Source organism: Eleutherodactylus coqui, chromosome 11, assembly GCF_035609145.1.
Source record: "Eleutherodactylus coqui strain aEleCoq1 chromosome 11, aEleCoq1.hap1, whole genome shotgun sequence".
Classification (NCBI taxonomy): domain Eukaryota; kingdom Metazoa; phylum Chordata; class Amphibia; order Anura; family Eleutherodactylidae; genus Eleutherodactylus; species Eleutherodactylus coqui.
The window spans coordinates 63,403,121-63,417,780 of record NC_089847.1 but is presented as its reverse complement, the minus strand read 5'-3'; positions in this window follow the sequence as shown (position 1 = coordinate 63,417,780).

Sequence of the window (14,660 nt, the reverse complement as noted above, 5' to 3'; positions counted from 1 at the left end):
CCTCATTCCCCTGACATAACACCCCTCAATGTCTAACCATAAAGGATATGGTGTACCATAGAAAACCAGCTACACTGGCTGCATTGTGGGAGGAAATTGAAACGTCATGCAGATCAATCCCTGCGAAAACTGTAACTAATATTCTTCATGCAGAACTTCCCCGAATCAGAAGTGTCTGGATGTTAATGGTAGACCATGAAAGGAAAGACAAAATCTGGTAGCGGCGTAAACTTCCACAAAACGGATATTAGACTAGAGAGAATTAGTCCAAACTTCTCTTTTATTGGGGAACACCCAGCAAGCAGAATGCGTTTTGGGGTAAATGACCCCTTCCTCAGCTTAGCTGGGGGAGTACTAAAAATTACATGAATAGATTAACAACTGGGAGAGATATAATTGATCAAAAGGAAAGGAGAAGAGGAGAAAGACAAAACAGAATAATAGTCAGCTACATGATATTGAGTACATAAAATATTGTCCATGAGAGCTAGACATAATAATTTCATGTATGTAGTAGATGATGCAGGAATATAACACACAGCAGTTTTGCGCACATCATTCTGCCATAGATGGATATATGAGGTGTGACTGCTGCTGTAGTGGCCCAAAGTCACCGGGACCCCTCCTGAACGAATGCTATATGTAGATTGTATTATCTTGTACTTTGTCTGGATAGCGTCTTTAACGTGGAACGAATCAGTAATTGTATTAATGTCTGCAGGAATAAAAGGGTTAATGTCTGCAAATGTGTTGTCTGTGTCTCAAAAATGTATTCTTTTATGTTGTGAGATTGGCAGTCATGTCATCATGCTTCATATATGTGTTTGCAGTTAGCAGAAGAAGGGAGTTGTTAATGGAGTGTTGTCAAAAGAGTAAGGGTGGCTTCACACCAGCGTGTTTTTGTGCGTGCATATGCATGCACAAAAACACGCTTCTATTTGCAACAATGCATTCCCTATGGTGTGTGCACATGTCCATGCTTTACATGCGTGTGCCTGCAAAGATAGGACATGCATGCACCAAAGTGAATGCACACATTGTTTTCAATGGAGCCACAGCTGCTGCTGGCGGCTCCATTGAAAACAATGGTCTACCTGCCCTCTGCATTCTTTTTCAGGGAAGGACTTTACATATAACCCCTTCCCTATAAAAGAAAGATTTTAGTGTAAAAAAATATATATATAAATATATATCTACATATATAAAGATGAAAGCCCTCACTGACTCACTCACTGACTGACTCGCCACTAATTCTCCAACTTTTCGATGTCGTAGAAACATAAAATTTGGCACAAGCATAGATTATGTCCAAGATAGAAAAAGTAAAGAGGTCCCAACTCGATTGTTTAATTCTAAGCTCAAAAGAATTAGCGTCCAAACCTTACGTACGGTATCTAATTCTCTCACTTCCCGATGTCATAGAAATTTGAAATTTGGCACAAGCATAGATTATGTCCAAAATAGTAAAAGTTAATGGGTCCCAACTTGATTATTTAATTCTAGTGCAAAAGAACTAGCGTCCAAATTTTATGTATGAAATCTAATTCTCTCACTTCCCGATGTCATAAAACTTGAAATTTAGCACGAGCATTGATTATGTCATAAATAGGAAAAGTTAATGGGTCCCAACTCGATTATTCAATTCTAGCGCAAAAGAACTAGCGTCCAAATTTTACGTACGTAATCTAATTCTCTCCCTTCCCGATGTCATAGAAATTTCAAATTTGGCACGGGCATTGATTATGTCATAAATAGGAAAAGTTAATGGGTTCCAAGTCAATTATTCAATTCTAACCACAAAAGAATTAGCGTCCAAATTTTCCGTACATAATCTAATACTCTCACGTCCCGATGTCATAGAAACATGAAATTTTGCAGGAGCATTTTTTATGTCATAAATAGGAAAAGTTAATGTGCTCCAACACGATTATTCAATTCTAAGCGCAAAAGAATTAGCGTCCAAATTTTCCGTACGTAATCTAATACTCTCACTTCCCGATGTCATAGAAAGATGAAATTTGGCTGGAGCATGTTATGGCACTCTGCCCCCCGAGCGCCAGGTGGGGCGCCCTGAACTTCCCACACCCCACTGTCCCTGCCTACTTGCCTCGGCCCTGGCTAACCCCAGGCGGACAACTGGGCGGCGGTCCCTGCTTTGGCTGGGGACCTGGCGACTACCTAGATGGAACTTACCTAAAGGGGGACAGAGTGCCGACAGAAGAGGCAGGTGGAACAGACCAACAGAACTACAAAGCAGAGTAAGGCTGGAGATGGAGCTCACAGGCAAACTGGAAGGAAACTGAATAGCAACTAGTGCTGACTGAGACAGACTAGACTAGAGGCTAACAGAACCAACAAGATAAAGACTGGGCAATAGATAATTAGAAGGAGCTGACTGGCAACTAGGGACTGGCTGAGGGTAACTGCAGACAGACTGGCTAGATGTAAGTAGAACCAATAACTGGCAGTGAGCTCACTGCACTGCCAGTCTTTTAACCACAAGGCTCCGCCCAGGGGCGGAGACAGGGAGGAGGCAACTCCACCCACTGCTGTATAAGAAGAGCGGAGGAGTGCGGGCGGCACCCTATGGGCAGACACGCCCACGCCGCCCACCGGCCACCCCAAGCCGCTGGGAGAACCCCGACACAGAGCTGCAGGCCGCCGGAGCCGACGCCATAGCGACGCGCGCCGACCGCGGGAGCCCGTGCCGCCCCGCATGGTAACAGAGCATTTATCTATATATATAAAATTGAATGTATGTCTGTATGCGTGCGTGCGTGTCTGTCTGTCTGTCTGTCTGTCTGTTTGTCCTTTATGCGCTACTACACCATTCATCCGATCGCCATGAAACTTTGGGAAGTTGTTGAGTACACTCCTGGGAAGATTATAGGCATAGTACAACTATCCTACGATAAATGGCGCGCGCGCGAGCGTCGTCGAAAGTTACGACCCCCCCCACATAGATCGAATAAGTAAGCCACCTGCTATTGTGATGTCATCAACATCGGACGCCCTTGAACATGCCCCAACATGTTCTATAAAGCTGCATTGTGATGTCATTAAGGCAGTCAGTTCTATGGCGACATGTAAAGAAATTGACTTTGAAAACCAATATGCGTGTTCAACTACAAAATGATGCATCCGCCGAACGCTTCGCAAAACAATTGCTGTATATTGGAAATGGGAAAATGCCTATCGACAGATCTACACAATGTATCACATTGCCAACAAACTTTGGAAAGATGACATCAACCAAAGACGAATTGATCCAAAAGGTGTTCCCAAATATTGCGCGGAATTACCAAAATCATCAGTGGCTCAGCGCACGGGCTATATTAGCAGCTACCAACAACGATGTCAATGCCATCAATTTCAGCATTCAAAACGGAATACCAGGTGAAGCGACAACGTATAAGTCCATCGACACTGTGATGAATCAAAATGAAGCTGTCAATTACCCAACAGAATTCTTGAATTCACTCGATTTTCCAGGTATGCCACCGCACATTTTAACATTGAAAATAGGTGTGCCTATCATTCTTCTCCGAAACATCAACCCACCACGACTTTGCAACGGTACAAGACTTTCGGTGAAAAAGATGATGAACAATGTCATCGAAGCTACAATTCTGAATGGGAAATTCAAAGGGGAAGATGTTCTGTTACCACGTATTCCAATTATCCCAACAGACATGCCATTGGAATTCAAACGTTTACAGTTTCCGGTGCGACTCACTTTTGCAATGACCATCAACAAAGCACAAGGACAATCGCTGCAAGTGTGTGGGCTAGATTTGGAGAATCCGTGCTTCTCACATGGACAACTGTATGTGGCCAGCTCACGCGTCGGAAAACCTTGGGATTATTCGTCTACGCACCAGACGGAAAAACAAAAAATATTGTGTATCCACAAGCACTTGATTAAATACATAGAATTAAAACAACACTTTGTGTCTTCTTTTCATATGGAAAACATTTCAATGTAAATTCAATGTTATAAGAACGAGTTTCCTTGATTTTCCTTTCTTCTGATGTTGCAGCAACGTTTAAAAACGAATGTATGTATGTCTGTCTGTCTGTCTGTCTGTCTGTCTGTCTTCGCAGCAACGCGCGACGACCCCTAGAATAATCCACGGCACGCAGGCAGACAAGCAAAGTGTAAATAACTGGATTGGATAGCTGCGCTAAAATTCTTGCTTGGTTGCTATTTCTTATACTGAGGTAACATGAAAGCTGCTGTGCTGTGATTGGTTGTTATATATTATACTGCTGAGGTAACATGAAAGCTGTGCTCTAATTGGTTGCTATTTCTTATACTGCTGAGGTAACATAAAAGCTGTGCTGTGATTGGTTGTTATTTCCTATACCCCTGAGGTAAAATAAAAGCTGCACTGTGATTGGTTGCTATTTCTTATACCGCTGAGGTAACATGAAAGCTGCTGTGCTGTGATTGGTTGTTATATATTATACCGCTGAGGTAACTTGAAAGCTGCGCTGTGATTGGTTGTTATCTAGATATATAAAAACGAATGTATGTATGTATGTCTGTCTTCGCGGCAACGCGCGACGGGTACGCTAGTTATGTCATAAATAGGAAAAGTTAATGGATCCCAACTTGATTATTCAATTCTAAGTGCAAAGGAATTAGCGTCAAAATTTTACATACAGAATCTAATTCTCTCACTTCCCGATGTCATAGAAACTTGAAATTTGGCATGGGCATTGATTATGTCATAAATAGGAAAAGTTAATGGGTCCCAACTCGATTGTTTAATTCTAAGCGCAAAAGAATTAGCGTCCAAACTTTACGTATGGTATCTAATTCTCTCACTTCTTGATGTCATAGAAATTTGAAATTTGGCACAAGCATAGATTATGTCCAAAATAGTAAAAGTTAATGGGTCCCAACTTGATTATTTAATTCTAGTGCAAAAGAATTAGCGTCCAAATTTTATGTATGAAATCTAATTCACTTCCCGATGTCATAAAACTTGAAATTTGGCACAAGCATAGATTATGTCCAAAATAGGAAAAGTTAATGGGTCCGAACTTGATTATTCAATTCTAAGTGCAAAAGAATTAGCGTCCAAATTTTATGTACGTAATCTAATTCTCTCACTTCCCGATGTCATAGAAACTTGAAATTTGGCACAAGCATTGATTATGTCAGAAATAGAAAAAGGTTATGGGTCCCAACTCGATTATTAAATTCTAAGCGCAAAAGAATTAGCGTCCAAATTTTATGTATGCAATCTAATTCACTTCCCGATGTCATAAAACTTGAAATTTGGCACAAGCATAGATTATGTCCAAAATAGGAAAAGTTAATGGGTCCGTACTTGATTATTCAATTCTAAGTGCAAAAGAATTAGCGTCCAAATTTTATGTACGTAATCTAATTCTCTCACTTCCCGATGTCATAGAAACTTGAAATTTGGCACAAGCATTGATTATGTCAGAAATAGAAAAAGGTTATGGGTCCCAACTCGATTATTAAATTCTAAGCGCAAAGGAATTAGCGTCCAAATTTTACGTACGTACTCTAATAGGCCTTAGTCACACGGGCGTAAATACGCGCGTACATACGCGCATAAAAACGCACGGGCGTTTTTACGCACGTATATACGCGCGTAAAAACGCACCTACAAAAGATAGAACATATTGGTGGCAATGGACATGGTCATGCGGTTTTTTTACGCGTGTATATATGCGCGTATTTACGCCCGTGTGACTAAGGCCATACTCTTAGTTCCCGATGTCATAGAAACATGAAATTTGGTACGGGCATTGATTATGTCATAATTAGGAAAAGTTAATGTGTCCAAACTCGATTATTCAATTTTAAGCGCAAAAGAATTAGCGTCCACATTTTACATACCTAATCTAATTCTCTTACTTCCTGATGTCATAGAAACTTGAAATTTGGCATGACCATTGTTTATGTCATAAATAGGAAAAGTTAATGGGTCCCAACTCGATTATTCAATTTTAAGCACAAAAGAATTAGCGTTCTTACGTGCGTAATCTAATTCTCTCACTTCCTGATGTCATTTTATATAAAGGAAATGTCACATGGTTACCTCTGCGTGGTGTTTCCTGGGTAACACAAAGAACCATGCAAAATGGTGAACATATTTTTTTCCTCGGTATCTCTAAAGTGACCACGACTTCATAAGATTTTCCGTGGGAACACCAGATAAATACCAGTACCAAATTAACTCGGGCGAAGCCAGGTATATCAGCTAGTATACTTATATATGTACCTGTCCGCCGCTGCCTTGACCCCTGTGGGGATTAAGAGCACATCTGGCGCATGCAGCAGATGTTTCCTTTATCCCCGCTAGTTAAAAGAATTCCCTGCTGCTACATTTGACAGATGCAGGAGAGGAATTCTTCAATTGTCTACCGCAGCTGTCACACATGTTAGCTGCGGTAGAGGATTTTGCTGCCGGCAACCCCTTCAATTGATTTCAGGGAAGGGCTTTAAATATAAGCCCTTCCCTTAAAATCCAGTAAAACTGCTGTAAAAAACGAAAAAAATAGATACTCACCTTGCTTCAGCTGCCGGGGCTCAGCCGCGTTTTCTCCTGCTGTCCCCTGCTCTGATGTGCTGATCTATCAGCAGGCGGGGATTTTGAATCCCTGCCTGCTGCAAGAGCTGAATGTTATTGGCTGAGGTGCTCAGCGAATCACAGGCAGTTCTCCCAGAATGAATGACGGCAAGAGCTGCCTGTGAGCACGTCAGCCAATCACAAACAGTTCTTTCAGCAGGCAGGGATTTTATATCCCTGCCTGCTGATAGATCAGCACTAGAGATCCGGGTACAGCCAGGAGAAGACGCGACTGAGCCCCGGCAGCCGAAGGAAAGTAAGTATGTATTTTTTTTTGTTTTTTTAAAGCAATTTTTCTGCTTTTTCAGGGAAGGGCTTATATTTAAACCCCTTCCCTGAAAAAGAAAGCAGAGGTGCCAGCAGACCATAGTTTTCTATAGAGCCGCCGGCAGCAGTCGTGGCTGCATTGAAAACAATGCACAGACCTGCATTCACGCGTGTTTTTTTACGTACATGGGTGTGAACCTATGTACGCACAAAAACACACTCGTGTGAAGCCACCCTTAAGGCTAATGCCCATGGATGGATTTATGCAGCGTTCCCCGCAGCATAAATCCGTGGCGGAATAACACAGCTATTAGGTTTTGTGGAACCTAATAGCTTAGTCCTCACATGTGGGATTCTGCTGCGGATATACACCGTGGGGAAAAAATCATGGCATGTTCTATTTTACTGCGTTTTTCCGCAGTGGTAGGTCTCCATTAATATAGTATTAATGAAGACCGCTGAAAAACACGGTAAAAAGCGCATTTTTCTGCAATCACCAGCGGGGACTTTTTTCTTTATCCCTGCAAGATTCATGCAGATATATCCTGCTCCTTCTGTGGGCATGAGCCCTTAGTCTGCAAGAGTGAGAGGTCCAGGTGCTTTTGGATCCACACAGACACTGATCGGTCTCTGCATGGATAATGGAAGAGGACGAGCGATTTCCCCAGAGTTGCCCAGGGACTACTACCCCCAGGAGTTCTTCCCACTAAGCAGAGGAAAGGAGATCACCATGCAGCGCTGAGAGTCAGCTGGAAGTGTGAGTGTTGACGGGTTGAGAGTCCGGCGTAAGGAGTATGTTTCCAGGAGCGGAGCTGCACAGATAACTGGGACTGTGGGCCCGAGAGTCTTCCTGAGTTTTGCCTCCCTGTCACAGCACCAACTTTGCCTGTGCGGATGCTTTTCTCTGGCCTATGTACTGTTGAGCTATTTAGTGTTGGCGCTTCAAGTAAAGCAACATTGGACAGTAGTTCGCAACATTATTTAGGAGGGGGCAACAAAGAACATCCCAAAGAAAAAGAAAACCAAGAAAGCAAGATGGTTGTCTGCTGAGACACTGGAAGTAGCCCAAGAAAAAAGGAAATCTAAAGGAAACAGTGATAGGCGGAGATATACCCATTTAAATGCACAATTCCAGAGGTTAGCCAGAAGGTATAAGGAACTATTTCTAAACAAGCAATGCATGGAAGTGGAAGAAGACAATAGAATAGAAAGGACGAAAGACCTCTTCCAGAAAATTAGAAACATAGGAGGTAAATTTCAGGCAAAAATGGGCATGATCAAAAACGAAGATAGCAAGGATCTTACAAAAACGGAAGAGGTCAAGAGAAGGTGGCAAGAATATAGAAAAGATCTGTATAGGAAGGGTAATAATATCGAGGATAGGTTCGACAGTGTGGTGAGTGAATTGGAACCAGAAATCCTGCGAAGTGAGGTTGAATGGGCCCTAAGATGCATTGCTAATAACAAGGCAGCAGGAGATAACGGTATCCTAGTTGAACTGTTTAAAATCTTGAAAGATGATGCTGTCAAGGCAATACTCAAGAATGGCCATCAGATTGGAAAAAATCAACTTATATCCCAATACCAAAAAGGCAGACACTAAAGAATGCTCTAACTATTGCACAGTTGCCCTTATCTCACATGCCAGTAAAGGAAAGCTCAAGATCCTGCAAGGTAGACTCCAGCAAATCATGGAGAGTTGCCAGCTGTACAAGCTGGCTTCAGAAAAGACAGAGGAACTAGAGACCAAATTGCAATACCCGCTGGATAATGGAGGCAGGGAATTTCAGAAAATCATCTATTTCTGTTTTATTGATTATTCTAAAGCCTTTGACTGTGTGGATCATAATAAATTGTGACAAGTTCTTGGTGGTATGGGGATACCAAGTCACCTTGTATGCCTCCTGAGGAATCTGTATAACGACCAAGTAGCAACGGTAAGAATAGACCATGGAACAACAGATTGGTTTAAGATTGGGAAAGCAGTATGGCAGGGATGTATACTCTCACCCTACCTATTCAACTTGTATGCAGAACACATCATGTGATGAGCAGGGCTTGATGAATCCAAGGCTGGAGTTAAAAATTGCTGGAAGAATCATTAACAATCTTAGATATGCAGATGATACATCTTTGATCGCTGAAAGAGTGAGGTGCCTTATTACCAAGGTGAAAGAAGAAAGTGCAGGTTGCAGTTAAACAATAAAAAACAACATTATGGCAACCAGATTGACAACTGGTAAGTAGAGGGAAAAAATGTGGAGGCAGTGACAGACCATATTTCTAGGCGCAAAGATTACTGCAGACACAGACTGCAGCCAGGAAATCAGAAGACGTTTACTTCTTGGGAGGAAAGCAATGGCCAATCTCAATAAAATAGTTAAACATCACACTTGGTGCGGGATGATATTTGGGGGCAGCATTCACATACTTACAGTTTGTTTTTCTTTCTGCCATTTACTATTATTTTCCACAATATCATGAAACTGTATCAAAACGTGAATCTGTCCACCGTATTAGGCTTCTCATAGAGATGAACATCTGTAATAATCCGCTGTACGGTTGTGTCATTGTTTGGCAGGTTTTCCATTCTGTTACTATTTTTCCCCATATGACATGATGATAGCTGAAATCCAGGCCGGGTCTCCTGTATGGATATGGTGATTAATGATAATATCTTTTTACAAGGTGCCTCAATAGTTCTACTTGTAATTGGCGCACACATTTACTGGGTCTCCACATCTGCCTTCTGGATGTATGACAGCTGAAATTGTACCAGTATGTCATCAGTAACCGGATGCAGAAGAAGCCGCCGTGTGTATCAACCATCCCTATACACCCATAATAGTAATGTCAAGAAATAATGAAAATCACAACGTTTATTAAACATATAATCATATGTACACACCACTAAAAACAATTTTAAAAAGTGTAAAAGAACACTAAAAAACATTGATCTAGAAGGTCCCCACAATATGTCACCAACTCACCGCTAAACCCCTATATAGAGAATAACATAACCTGCCTTCCATGTGTATGTATGTATAAGACACTATGAGCGTCCCAAGCCACAAACCCCTCCAGTATATCCTTATATATGTCCACTTACAGAGATGGTAATTCAGAACATCATCTATTATCAGGGAGAGAACCAGAAAAGTAGCATCAGTACACAATGTCAAAGAACTTAAAGGACTCTGAAAACCTCATCAACATAAAGCCTATAGAATCTACAGAGAAGAAATCTCTGCAATAGTAGTAGTCAAAGAAGGGGGATAGGGGTGGAGAAAGCCCACATGTATCACCACCTCACATTGGGAGGGCTTCCTCAAGGGTAACTCACAAAGGACACTGTACATATAATGCAAAATTACTAAGGCTAAATTTCACACACCTGCTCCGCAATGCGGCTGCTCAGAAACGGCAACCTAGGTGCAGCCATTGAACAAGCTGCTGAACACGCACAGTGAAAACAGCCTTGCATCCATGTGGGGATTCCCTTCATCCCATTGCTTCCAATGAGGCGGCAGCAGCACCTGACCCATTAAAAGCAAAAGGAGAGAGAACTCCCCAATCCTCTGTGACAGCAGCAGCGGGGAATTCCTTCATCCTTAGGGCGCCCACCCACTGGCGTTTTTTTCCCCTGCGAAATTCGCAGCATTTTTTTCTCTGCAGGGGTCTATGGGACTTGTAATATTAAAATCGCGATCACGCAAAATCGCAGGGAAAAAAAACGCCAGTGGGTGGGCGCCCTTAAGGGGAATCTCTTCATCCCCGCCACATTTGAAGGGATTTTCTCACTGCGTTTGAAGGGATTTCCCATGGGGATAAAGGAATCCCAGGATGCTGCTGTCCCCTGCAGCAGCAGCAGAGGATCGCCGGCTCCATTGAGAGCAAAGGGTGATGTCGCAGGAAGATAGAACATGCTGCGATATGTTTCTCTCATAGTATCAGATCGCGGTGCTATGCAGGAAAACATGGCTCATGCGTATGACCCCATTCAAATAAATGGGGTTCATATTTGTGCATCTCACAATGCACAAATCTCGTGCGAGATAGTTGCCCATGTGAAACCAGCTTTAATGTACGTTATCTCTAGTCATTTAAAGGCTCTTTTATATGGCACCATCATCCTACTAACTGCTTAGTAGATTAAACGGTTTGCATTATAATTGTGCAGTGAAAGACCAATCACTGATCGGATCTTTCCTGCAGACTATAAAATTATTGTTGGTCTGCCGCTGTATTTGCCATGTGAACAGGCAGTCTTTCATCTATGAACAAATGCCTATATGCTGTAGATGGAGGCAGATGGGTCAGAGCAATCCCCAGCCCTCTCGGACACCATTCACTGGCCGATGATTGCTGCTATTACTGTCCTCACTGGGATGGCTGTTGGTCGGTCATGTAAAATATGCTAGGTTATTATCGTCCCGGATTCTGGTGATTTCTACAATTTTGATCTTCCAGCAATACATTGTGTTTTCCTCTGGAAACGTTGCATTATATTTGGTCCCAAAGGAGGGAGCCGCCCTTCTATCACCAGCACACTACAGCCAACAATGCTGCCACCAGGACATTGATGGGCTTCCTATATGGGATAGATTTCACCAATTATGGACCCTTCAGTGGAAGCCTTCAGCATTTGTTGCTGATGGATTATTTGAACATATTTAGTTTGGATGGTAATGCTGATGATGATTTGCCTTCCTTGCCACTGTAGTGCAGCACCCGGGAGAAAGCCACATCTGCCCCTCCCCCCCCCCCCCCCCCCCAGCATCTCCAGGCTGTTATGTCATGATAAGTACTCAAATCATTCCCCAGTAGTGTGTTCTCAGTGCAGACCAAACTAGTAGAGGAGTGGAGCGCTAAGCTACAGCGTTAGACGGTAAGGCCCAGAACTGGAAGATGTGACAACTTCCATGCAGATAACAGCCTGGAGGTGCGGTACGTGGGAGGCAATATGGACCATGCTGGTGTAACCTTGGTATTTTCTGTGTATAGTTATATATGTACGGGCGGTATAAGCTATACATCTCCGATATATAGTCATACAGTTGTGTAGCTTTAGCTGTCACAGGCCCCCTCACTATACTAGTACTCAGTCAATAGATAGTTTAATGTTATGATCAGGTCCTCGGCGTGGGCAGCTTCTTCTGCTTGTTGATAGATGGCGTCCACTTATCGTCACAACTCAGTCTCCTCCCTTTTCTAGATTTCCTCCACTCAGAGCATCAAAGTGGGGCAGACTGAGCTGAGCCGGTGATAAAGCACTGTCTATCATTAGGCAGGTGAAGATGCCCGCGCCATGCCATGGACCTGATCATAGTGTGGTCAGTCAGAGAAGTACTTTCTTTGTATTCCCCATTGGTCTGCACACTGCAATGACTTGTTAGCCCTGCGTGTCAGGTCCAATCATGGTGCAGCGCTCACATCACTCAGTCATATACGAAAAGAGGATGCTAGACACTGCAGTTGCAGTGTAACATGAGGGAAGGCGAAGCACAATAAAGTGGGATGAGAGGTAAGTGGTGGCAACAGTAACATTCCAAGTGTCAAGGTGACTGGAGAATGAGGGGGGGGGGGACTATTAGGGTATGCTGTGTAATAAGAGGGGGAAGAACTACTAGGGAGATACTGTGTGATAAGGGGGTGAGCACTATTATGGAATACTGTGTGATAAGGGGGGCAAAACTATTAGGAGCATACTGTGGGATAAGGTGGTGAGAACTATTATGGGTACTGTGTGATAAGGGGGAAGAACTATTAGGGGTATACTGTGTGATAAGATGGGGGAAGAACTATTGGGGCATACTGTGTTATAAGGGGGGAAAACTATAAGGGGTATACTGTATGATAAGGTAGTGAGAACTATTAGGGGGATACTGTGTGATAAGGTGGGAAGAACTATTAGGAACATACTGTGTGATAAGGGGGGAAGAACTATTAAGGGACTACTGTGTGATAAAGGGGGAAGAATTATTAAGGGGATACTGTGTGATAAGGGGGAGAGAACTATTAGGCGCATACTGTAAGATAGGAAGGGAAAACGTTTAGGGGCATACAGTGTGATAAGGGGGGGGAAGAACTATTAGGGGCATACTATGTGTTAAGAAGGGAAAAACTGTTAGGGACATACTGTGTGATAAGGGGGAAGAACAATTAGGGGCATACTGTGTGATAAGGTGGTGAGAACTATTAGGGAGTATTGTGTGATAAGGAGGAATAACAATTAGGGGCATAGTGTGTGATAAAGGGGGACGAATTATTAAGGGAACACTGTGTGATAAAGGGGGAAGAATTATTAAGGGAATACTGTGTGATAAGAAGGGAAAACTGTTAGGGCCATACTGTGTAATAAGGGGGGGGAGGAGAACTATTAGGGGCATACTATGTGATAAGAAGGGAAAAACTATTAGGGACATACTGTGCTATAACAGGGAAGAACTATTAGTGGTATACTGTGTGATAAGGGGGTGAGAACTATTTGGGGCATAATGTGTGATAATGGGGGAAAGAACTGTTAGGGGCATATTGTGTGATAAGGGGGGAAAGCTATCAAGGGAATACTGTGTGATAAAGGGGGAAGAATTATTAAGGGAATACTGTGTGATAAGAGGGAAAGAACTATAAGGGGGAAATTGCGTGATAAAGGGGGATGAATTATTAAGGGAGTACTGTATGATAAGGTGGAGAGAATTATTAGGGGCATACTGTGTGATAAGAAGAGAAAAACTGTTAGGGGCATACTGTGTGATAAGGGGGGGAGAACTATTATGGGCATACTATGTGATAAGAAGGTAAAAACTGTTAGGGGCATACTGTGTGATAAGGCGGGGGGATTTTTAGGGGTATACTGTGTGATAAGGGGTGAAAACTATTAGGGGGATACTGTGTGATAGAACTATTAGGGGTATACTGTGTGGTAAGGAAGGGGGAGAACCATTAGGGGCATACTGTGCGATAAGGGGGTGAGAACTATTAGGGGATACTGTGTGATAAGAAGGGGAAGAACTATTAGGAGCATACTATATGATAAGTAAGGAAGAACTATTAAGAGAATGCTGTGTAATAAGAGGGAAAGAACTCTTTAGGGACATACTGTGTTATAAGGGGTGAAGAACTGTTAGGGCAATACTGTGTGATCAGGGGGTGAGAACTATTAGGACATACCATGTGGTAAGAGGGGGAAGAAATATTAGCAAACGGCTCACTGCAGCCCCCATTGACACCTCCTTGCTCTCGACTATCTTTAGTAGCCGGGAGCAGAGAGATTTTTAATTTTCTGGGCCCCCCGGCCTTTTGCGCATATGCCTGACATTTTGCCATCTGAATGTGCAGAAGGCAGTGACAGGTCCTTACAGGACCAGATTGCTGCAGGACATCGTGGAGGCTGAAGGTGAGTAATTTCAGCACTCCTTATTGATCCAGTCCGTAAGGGGAGATGACACTTTTTAAAACTCTTTTTAAACTCTTATGCGATCAGCATTATCCATTGGATAATGGAGATTGCGGGACTGGAGGTTGCACACCGTGGCCCCCCATTACAGCTCCCTGCTATTGGCTAGCTCTGGCAGCCGATAGTGGGCAGCTGTCACACACACAGATCATGCAGCTTTAATCTACAGGGCTGGTGTATTTTTACGGCAGATTAAAGCCCAGACACCCAGGGCAGGAAAAGACATATGTCTGGTCACTAAGGGGTTAAGATTTCTTTTCCATGGTGTTCTAAATTTTGTTCAGTATAACTGTGGAGGTTCTGGGCCTTTTGACCATAAAATG